Below are 9,734 nucleotides of genomic sequence, written 5' to 3' on the forward strand. Positions count from 1 at the left end.
TTTCGTAAAAATGGTAAAATAACGTATTTAAATGTTTGCGTTTTAACGTAAATATTCTAGTGTGTTACTTGTATTCCCTCCTAAAACATAGAAAAAATATTGAAAAATGTAGGGGTATGAACTCACATTGGGTGTTTGCGGTTGGATAATGAGATGACGGTGACGATCTTCAAGTTACGAGCACTCGAAAATGATTGAATCCAAAATTTCTAAGGAATTTACTTGAAGAATAAAGCTCCAGGGGATGTTTGATCTTTGAGTTTGGAGGGAAATGTGTTGGAGTCCTTGAGAGAATATGAGGTGAAAGATTTGTTTACTGAAAGTGAAGTTTTGAATGGTCCCTAACTTATATATATATATATATATATATATATATGTATATATACCATATTATAATCAATGTCTTAAGTACATAATCAATGTCTTAAGTACAAATTTTAAAGCCTAATGTACAAAAAATTAAGCATGTTATCTTAAAAAATAAGGAAACCTGATCTGGACCGTTGAATGTAATTTGAATGTTGGGGATTAAAAGCAAGGGCCTATCACACGGATCGGCACACAGATTGCCAACATGTTATAATCCTGGTCATCCGTTTTTTTATGAAAACAAATAAACGGCTTGATCTCCCTTTATCCCAAGACAACCCTAAATCGTATACCTTTTCATTTGTCTCCGCCTCTCCTAAAATGCAAATGCTCTTCAACCTCACTTCTCTCTCTACTCAGAAAGACCAGTTGATGAACAAACCCAACGATTAATCTTTTATCTGAATTGATTCTCTTTACAATCATGTTCAACCGTTGATTTTGATATCTCCTTTTCCCCTGGTAAGCTCTCTATGAAATTGAAAATTGTTGAAGCTTCTTCCCACTATTTTTTTCTTTTTGTACTAATGTCGCAGCACTATGGGTTCCATTTTTAGTAGACTAAATCTCCGTACTTTTGTTCTGGTATAAACGACTTTGCAGTTGTATTCGATTTGTTGGGCTAGAGGTAACTAATCTTGAAGTTTTACAAGATTGTGCCGAAGAAACAACTGACTGGTTCGTTTTTTAACCTTAATTGATTGTTGTGTTTTCTTCTCAACAACTTCTGTTTGTTATCCGAATTTGATGTGGGGTTCGACTTCATGTTTTAGGGCTAAAAAAAAGTTGAATTCTTCAAAGATTATGCTCTGTGTATTCTCAACAATCTCCTGTTCATTTTGTCTTTGAACTTCCAATTAAGTTATTTGTTGCAGTTTATTGAACGGTTTTGAGTATTATTATTATTATTATTTTTTCTTTAGTTGGTTTTGGTGTTCTGTTATTTAACCGAAGATTTCACCTCATTACTGTTTTTTTTTAACTCTTGTAGTTGAATCTCGATCCTCTCTCCTATTTTAACTCTTCCTTACTCAAACACGGTGTTTTTCATACTAAATAGCTTGAGATCTAAGATTAATCTATTTTAAATACGGGTTCTAATCTAAAATATTAGGATAGAAGATGTTTCATGTAGTCCCATTTTACTCAAAACCTCTCAAAAGCAAGTAAATTATGGTGGAGCTTATGCATATAGTTGAACCCAAAAATGTTGTGAACCAATTTCGGTTTGAACAATAACAATTATTAATTTGTATATATAGTTTCTTTATACTATTAATCACATTAGTTCTTGTTCTTTTATCGTTTTGTGTATGTATGTAGATTATGACTATTGTGCTTTTTCACTTTTCAGATATTGTAGTTTGGAAGACATTTGAAGTTATTGAGGCAGCATGTATTAGGCTCTTGGTACAATTTTTAATTTTTTCCTTTGGTACTTGCAGCTTTGGAAAACTAATTGCAATGGCAAAGTTTGGATTTCTAAAAAGGATGTTAAAAACAAGTTTTATGTATTTTGTTCGTTCAAGCTATCTGTTGTGTGTATGCGGATTCATACAAACTAAGAGTTCTTATGGTTTTTTGTGGGTTTTGATTTTGATGTGGGTTTCGGTTTCATGTGCTAGGGATCAAACAAAGTTGATTTCTTCCAAGATTGTGCTTTGTGTGTAAACTGATTTCATGTTCTAGGGAAAGGTTTGTTTTTTTTTCTTGATTTGGTTTTGGTGTTCTGTTAGTTAACCGATGGTTGTCACAAACCCAATGAACAAATATTGGTTTGGGTTTCAGTTTTAGGTTATAGAGCTAAAAAAAATTAAATCTTGCAAGATTGTGCTAAATAAACAAGGTACAAGTGATTTTTTTCTTGGTTTGTTATTCGAATAACCATACAATTCTGTTTGTAAAATAATTTTTATCCCAAACCCAAATGACTAAATTTTTTGCGGGTTTTGATTTCAGGTGCTAGAGGTAAAACAAACTGAATTCTTCCAAGATTTTACAAAAAAACAAGGTACAAGTTCTTTTTCTCTTGGTTTGATTTTGTGTGGGTTTTTGTTTTCTCTTGGTTTGATTTTTGTGTGGGTTTTGATTTCATGTTCCAATCCCGAAATGACCAATATGACCAATATGTCCCAATCCCAAACCCAAACCCAAACCCAAAATGATTTTTGATTTTGCTGTTATGTTTGTAAAATAACTTTTTTTTGTTTGTTTCCTTATTATAGCATTCCCTAAATGACCAATATACCCATAGACACACCCAAAATGACCAAGTTCCTGTTTTTTTTTTCTTATAAAAGCATTGCGGTTTTGTATTTTGGTAGTAATTTCTTGGTTTGAAGAAATTAACCAAAAAATCATAACACAAGTTGTTTTGTAATTTTCTTATTATAGCATTGTACTTTTGTAATTTGATAGTAAGTTCCTATAATTTGTACATTTTTGTATCATTGGATCTGTCTTGACAACCATCAAGGATAGGTTTTTGATTATGAGGATATTATGAACATTTACCTATTTTTTACAGATTAGAGAATACCGAGTCCATATCATACCGTTTTCGATAGAACTTAAAATTGTTATGTTTGTGTGCGTGTATTTATGTGCATGTAATTGAATTTGTGTCTCTGCCTACAATTACCATATATGCATGTATTTTATGATTATTTTAAAAGAGGGATAAAAACAACAAAAATAACAACCTACAATTCTTTGTTCCAAAGGACTGACTTGTGCCAAACCCGAATAAGTTGTCAAGCTAATACATACTATTACACAAACCTCAATTACTATGGGTTTCGATTAAGCTTTATACAATTGTTAAGCAATATTGAAGCATATAAAAAACATATTTCAAGCTTTTTTAATAAAATAGCAGAGTGTAAAATAAACGGAAATTAACCAAAAAAATCATTTTAATAGGAAGATATCTAGAAAGAAATATGGAAGGCTGCTTATATTCCATCAATCATTTTAAACTCAATTGTACTCCTGGCGCCTTCCCAAATTATGAAGGATACAACTTTGTTGATGATAAATATGTCATAGTTGTCAACCAAGCTACACAATTTACTCTACTTCAGCCGGTCATTGGAAATCAATTTCCGACTTATCCATTGGTAGAGTCTATCAAATTTCTTGTGAGAAATCTACGTCAACGGAATCTGATCGATAAATTTTTAATAGTTATTACAATAATATTTAACTTATTTTTTGTGAAATAACTTAAATTTGTTTTACTAAAATTCTAATTTAGATGTTGTCGGTAAAGTCATTGATAGCCGACTTTCAAGCCATGATTTTGCGTGTGATATATTTATTCAAGATAAATTGTAAGATTTTAGAATATTATTATCATTATTATTATTAAAATACTATTTATTATTACTATTAAAATTAATATTTCAAATTTTTACAATGGCTACGTAATTCAACTCATTTTGAATGATGGTCCTCAAGCTTTACCTTTTAGACTTACATAATCAATGCAAGGGAAATGGATCATATATGTATCATGTGTTAAATATCGAAGCCAAGCGGGGATAGAGTATAAACTTTTCACTAGAGTTGGTTTAGCAAATTAATTATTTTTACAATCCATTTAACCTATAACAACACACTTTCATATTTAACCTATAACAATACACTTTCAATTTAAACTATAATAGCAATATGCTTACATATTTAACCTATAATACCAACATATTATTATTTTTAACCAAACTAACATAGTAATATATTTAAACTAAAAAAATACAACACTTTTTCGTTTTTAGGCTAAACTACAATGATTTAACAACATATCGAAAGAAAACATTAATCATTAATGAAACTAATCGTCGTCCGCTGCCATATAAAGAGTAATAGACGGAAATTACTATTTGCTGTCCGTCTAAAGACAGCTGAACACCGAAAGGAACAAATTGCCGGAATGAAACAATTTGACCATCGCCGAAATGACACTAACTTTGGTTCGGAAACTAATAGCCGGAATGAAACAAATTGTCGCCGCCGCATTGCGCGGGTACGCTACTAGTATATATATATATATATATATATATATATATATATATATATATATATATATATATAAGGATAAGATGAGGTGACATATACCTTGGTAAGTGTTATTATCTTCTTGGGAAAACAACTCAGTAAATCAAGTGGCAATATTACCTATATATTTAAGGGTTTTCGGCCAACATGGGAGTGATTTCGGCCATGGTATGACCGGAATCACCTAGTGTTCCATTCCTAAAGTTGATTTCGGTCTTGGCCTCAATCAAAAAGGAGATTTCGGTCCAAGCTTTGGAGATTTCGGCCTTAATGGGCCTAAACTTGGTGTTTTCGGTCATGGTGTGCTTTAAAGGAAGTGATTTCGGTTCTAGCATCCATAAAGGAAGTGATTTCAGTCCAAAAGTGTTTCCTAGATTCCCAAAACCGAAATCCCTAAAGTAATTTACAATTTCATGCTTTTAGACTTATCATTTTGACTTGTGTTTACTCCTTTTATTCCTTGATGGCTTGTCGACTTTATTTGATTTTCAAAGGTTCATTACAACATGGCCTTCAAAGTGTATATACATGTTAACTTATATAAACATGCTCTATTGGTTTTCAAAGTTCTATTGCATCAAGTACGTTGTGAATTTACTTGTACACGGTTAGAATCTAGACCTTGCTTGCTCTAAAATTTTCCAGTTGTTACATCATCCCTCCGTTAGAGGGAATTTAGTCCCGAAATTAGTTCTAAAGTGGTTACTCATGAACTAGGGAAGAGATGTGGGTACTTTTGTTTCATCTGGTCTTCTCGTTTCCAAGTGAATTTGGGTCCTCGCGTGGCGTTCCAGCGGACCTTCATTATTGGTATACGACTTTGTTTCGTTCTCTTGATCTCACTATCCATGATTTCTACTCGTTCTTCTACGAAGTGTAGACTCTTATTTACATCGACTTCATCGAGTGGAATTACTTGAGTCTCGTTGGACAGATACCGTTTTAGATTGAATGTGGAAGATGGGGTGTATGTTACCGAGTTCCTACGGTAGTTGGGGTTTGTAAGTCAACGGGTTGATCCCGCAATGCCTCTAGTTGTTTACGGATTCGAACGATCTTCTCTGTCACCTCCTTTATGATCTCTGGGTCGGTGAGGGTGTTTTTGGTCATTTGACTTCTTAGCCTAACGGGAGTTCCTAACTTCAATCCAACTTAGTGGTGATATGTGCTTGTGTCCGTATATTGCTTCAATCGAAGCGGAATTGCTGCCAGAGAGGGTAGTTACTATTTGTAAGAGGACTCAACCAGCGGCATTGCTTGTGTCCGTATAGTGCTTCAATCGAAGCGTCCCATGCTTTGCCAATGTCTATCACACAGACATGAAGCATACCTTCTAATGTTTGAATGTTTCACTCATTCTGACTATTTGTTTAGGGATGGTAAGCTATACTCAAGACGAGTTGGGTTTTCAAAGAATTCTATAATGACTGTCAAAAGTGTGAGGCGAATCGATTGTCCCTTATCCGTAGTAACTGATAGTGGTATACTGAGTAGTCTCACAACCTCATTGTGATACATTATTGTCAGCTTTTCTATTTCACCAGTTGCTTTGATCGGTAGGGAGTGTATGAGTTTGGTTCATCACTCAATTGGTAGCGTGTGTACCCGTAGTTTCGAGCAGCTTTGTCTTGGGATTCGTGGTATGACTCATACTTGATTCATCTATCATTGCTTTGCGTATATAGGTCGTATATAATTAAGCTTGGAAGGACAGTCGGATAAGTGATTCTACCCTAAGCCCACAACCAAACAAGGAACAGGATTTAAGGCGGAATCACACATCCTAAGTCTGTAGAATCTTAATTATATACAACCCTAACGTATGCGCCCAATAGTGATAGATTACCAGTATAGGTCCTTAGTTTCTACATGAGTGATGTGATTAGTTTGGGTGAGAAGGTAATTATAATTATTTTTCCATATCTACTGCATTTTAGGTCGATTCTTGAACTTGTTGTACGAGGGGTATTCCCGAGAGGTCTGCTGGGAATATGTCGGGAAGTTTACGGACTTCTGGAACATCATTGATGTTTTACGCTTCCTATTTCTCATCTACTGTGTAGGCTAGGAAGGCGTGGTACTTCCTGCGTAGATTGATCTGATACCAATCTGTCACACCCCCAAACCAGGATGGCGGAAACGCCCGGGGGTGGATGACTTTCATGTATTGTATCATAACAATTAAGTAATAGTAAAGAAAGCAAACATAACCATCATATATATAATTGAAAAAGTTACATCATTGTAAGTGTTATATGTTTAGAAAGTCAATTACAATATGATGCCAAAAGATTTGTTTGGCGCCTTAGCGCCCCATCCTCAAAAGCTGTTGGTTACCTGTTTTACTGATTCCATAAGAATATAAGTTGTTTGAAAAAGTGTCAACAATTAAGTTGTTGAGTTCATAAGAGTTTATATGAAAATAGTAAGCCTTTCTGTGAAGAGATATCGTGTTTGTTTCCAGAAAATCCGATATTTTCTAATAAATGATTTTAAAGTCGTTCACTTGTAAAATGGTAGTGTTTATTCCAGAAAATCCAATATTTTCCGTAGAAATGAGTTGTAGTCTTAAATGTCTAAGACCGAAATGTACCAGTGTTTTTCATACTTAAAGTAGTAATATGTGGTTTTATTCATGTATAAAACCGTTTGAAGAAATGTGTTTTCGTGTAAAATGCGCGTATAGTCGCTTCCCCATGTGAGTTTTAATAACCGTGCTTTTAAAATGCAGTGTCTGCCTCGTCGCTTCAAGCGTCGAGATATTTATGACATTTGTCACCCATAACCTGCCGGTTTGACTGTAGCTAGCAGTCAGGGTGTGGGATCATCAGTCTCGTATAGATCTATACACAAGTATCACGCTCTCGTATCGGAGATTCCGGTTATAAATACAGGACTTTCGTGTATACCTCAGTTAGGTACGATGAAGACAATGTCTCACAAATTTATTCAGCGAGTGTACGTGTTTTTGAAATGAAAACGTTTGTATATGAAATTATCCCCTCTTTCCAGGATAATATCGTAAATGTCGTAAAACAATTATATATGTACTTTATATAATTTTACCCTTTGCTCAACGGGCTACAAAGGGGGTAAAGTTTTGTAAACTCTATTTATAAAGTTTTAATGAAACGAACGTTTCGTAATATATATATATATATATATATATATATATATATATATATATATATATATATATATATATATAAAAGAATAATGTAATGTATTTTGTAACCATTTTTCATATCTTTACGTTTTTACCAAAATGTTGTACGTAAAAATATACGCGGTTGATAGTAAAGCCGTTTCGCGTATTTAACACTTTTCGTAAAAATGGTAAAATAACGTATTTAAATGTTTGCGTTTTAATGTAAATATCCTTGTGTGTTACTTGTATTCCCCCCCCCCCCCCTAAAACATAGAAAAAGTTTTGAAAAATGTAGGGGTATGAACACACCTTGTGTGTTTGCGGTTGGATAATGAGATGACGGTGACGATCTTCAAGTTACGAGCACCCGAAAATGATTGAATCCAAAATTCCTAAGGAATTTACTTGAAGAATAAAGCTCCAGGGGATGTTTGATCTTTAAGTTTGGAAGGAAATGAGTTTGAGTCCTTGAGAAAATATGAGGTGAAAGATTTGTTTACTAAAAGTGAAGTTTTGAATGGTCCCTAACTCGTGTATATATATATATATATATATATATATATATATATATATATATATATATATATATATATATATATATATATATATATATATATAGGGAAGGATAAGATGAGGTGACATATGCCTTGGTAAGTGTAATTATCTTCTTGGAAAAACAACTCGGTAAATCAAGTGGCAATATTACCTATATATTTAAGGGTTTTCGGCCAACAAAGGGGTGATTTCGGCCATGGTATGACCGAAATCACCTAATGTTCCATTCCTAAAGTTTATTTCGGTCTTGGCCTCAAACAATAAGGAGATGTCGGTCCAAGCTTTGGAGATTTCGGCCTTAATGGGCCTAAACTTGGTGTTTTCGGTCATAGTGTGCTTTAAAGGAAGTGATTTCGGTTCTAGCATCCATAAAGGAAGTGATTTCGGACCGAAAGTGTTTCGTAGATTCCCAAAACCGAAATCCCTAAAGTACTTTACAATTTCATGCTTTTAGACTTATCATTTTGACTTCTGTTGATTCCTTTGATTCCTTGATGGCTTGTCGAATTTATTTGACTTTCGAAGGTTCATTACAACATGGCCTTCAAAGTGTATATACATGTTAACTTATATAAACATGCTCTCTTGGTTTTCAAAGTTCTATTGCATCAAGTACGTTGTGAATTTACGTGTACACGGTTAGAATCTAGACCTTGCTTGCTCTAAAATTTTCCAGTTGTCACAATAGTGCTCTCTTATCTCATCCTCAGGCTCCCAAGTCCACTCTGACCCTTGCGGTGCAGCCACTGCACCTTCACTTGCTCTACAACCTTGTTCCTTAAGGTCTTCGTCTTCCGATCCAAAATTGCCACCGGCCTCTCAGTATAATTTAGGCAGTCATCCACCTGAAATGGTACAACTGCGAAATCATCCACCAAACACTTCCGTAGCTGAGAGACATGAAACATGCTCTGAATCCGACTGAGGTTGGATGGAAGATCTAGATGATACGTAATCTGACCCAACCGAGCCAAAACCCTAAAGGGACCAATATAGCTGGGGGCCAACTTGACCCGTTTCCTGAATCGGATGACACCTTTCTAAGGTGACACCTTCATAAGAATCATATCTCCAACCTAAAACTCCAAATCTGATCGGTGCCTATCATCATAACTCTTCTGCCGACTCTGAGCTGTCTGGAGCCTACTCCGAACCTGTTGAATTGGCTCAGTGGTCTACTGGTCTTGAGTACCACCTCAGTACTCCCCATGAATCACTGACCGACCTCACCCCAACAAATCGGGATCCTGCATTTCCTCCCGTAGAGCATATCAAAAGGAGGTCGATCAATGTTGGCATGATAATCGTTGTTATACGAAAATTCCGCTAACGGAATATACGTATCCCAACCCCCACCAAAATCCAACACGCATGCACGCAGCATATCCTTATAAGTCTGAATAGTCTGCTTACTCTGATCATCGGTCTGCGGATGAAATGTTGTACTAAAATGGAGGCGAGTGTCCAACTCGTCATGAAACCGCTTCCAAATCTTGGAAGTAAAGCGAACATCCCTGTCCGAAACCACTGATACCGGCACCCCATGACGTGCCACCACCTCCCTAATATAAATCTCGGCCAACTTCTCTGCAGAAATACTCTCTGG

General features: G+C 35.0%; 1 long non-coding RNA gene across 3 annotated transcripts; it reads left to right on the plus strand.

The window, feature by feature from the left end:
- The first annotated feature begins 644 nt into the window (after positions 1-644).
- Positions 645-2,886, plus strand: LOC145104462 (uncharacterized). 3 transcript variants are annotated; one of them, XR_013707090.1, is made up of 6 exons: positions 645-831; positions 973-1,047; positions 1,724-1,779; positions 1,995-2,064; positions 2,158-2,215; positions 2,329-2,886. It is a non-coding gene; the product is annotated as an uncharacterized LOC145104462 (long non-coding RNA). The 3 variants fall into 3 exon arrangements; XR_013707091.1 differs by lacking the exon at positions 2,158-2,215 and having other exon boundaries at positions 646-831; XR_013707089.1 differs by having other exon boundaries at positions 647-831; positions 2,158-2,886.
- Positions 2,887-9,734: the final 6,848 nt, after the last annotated feature.

This window comes from Lactuca virosa, chromosome 4 (genome assembly GCF_052849685.1).
Source record: "Lactuca virosa cultivar CGN04683 chromosome 4, Lactuca_virosa_CGN04683_v6, whole genome shotgun sequence".
Taxonomy (NCBI): domain Eukaryota; kingdom Viridiplantae; phylum Streptophyta; class Magnoliopsida; order Asterales; family Asteraceae; genus Lactuca; species Lactuca virosa.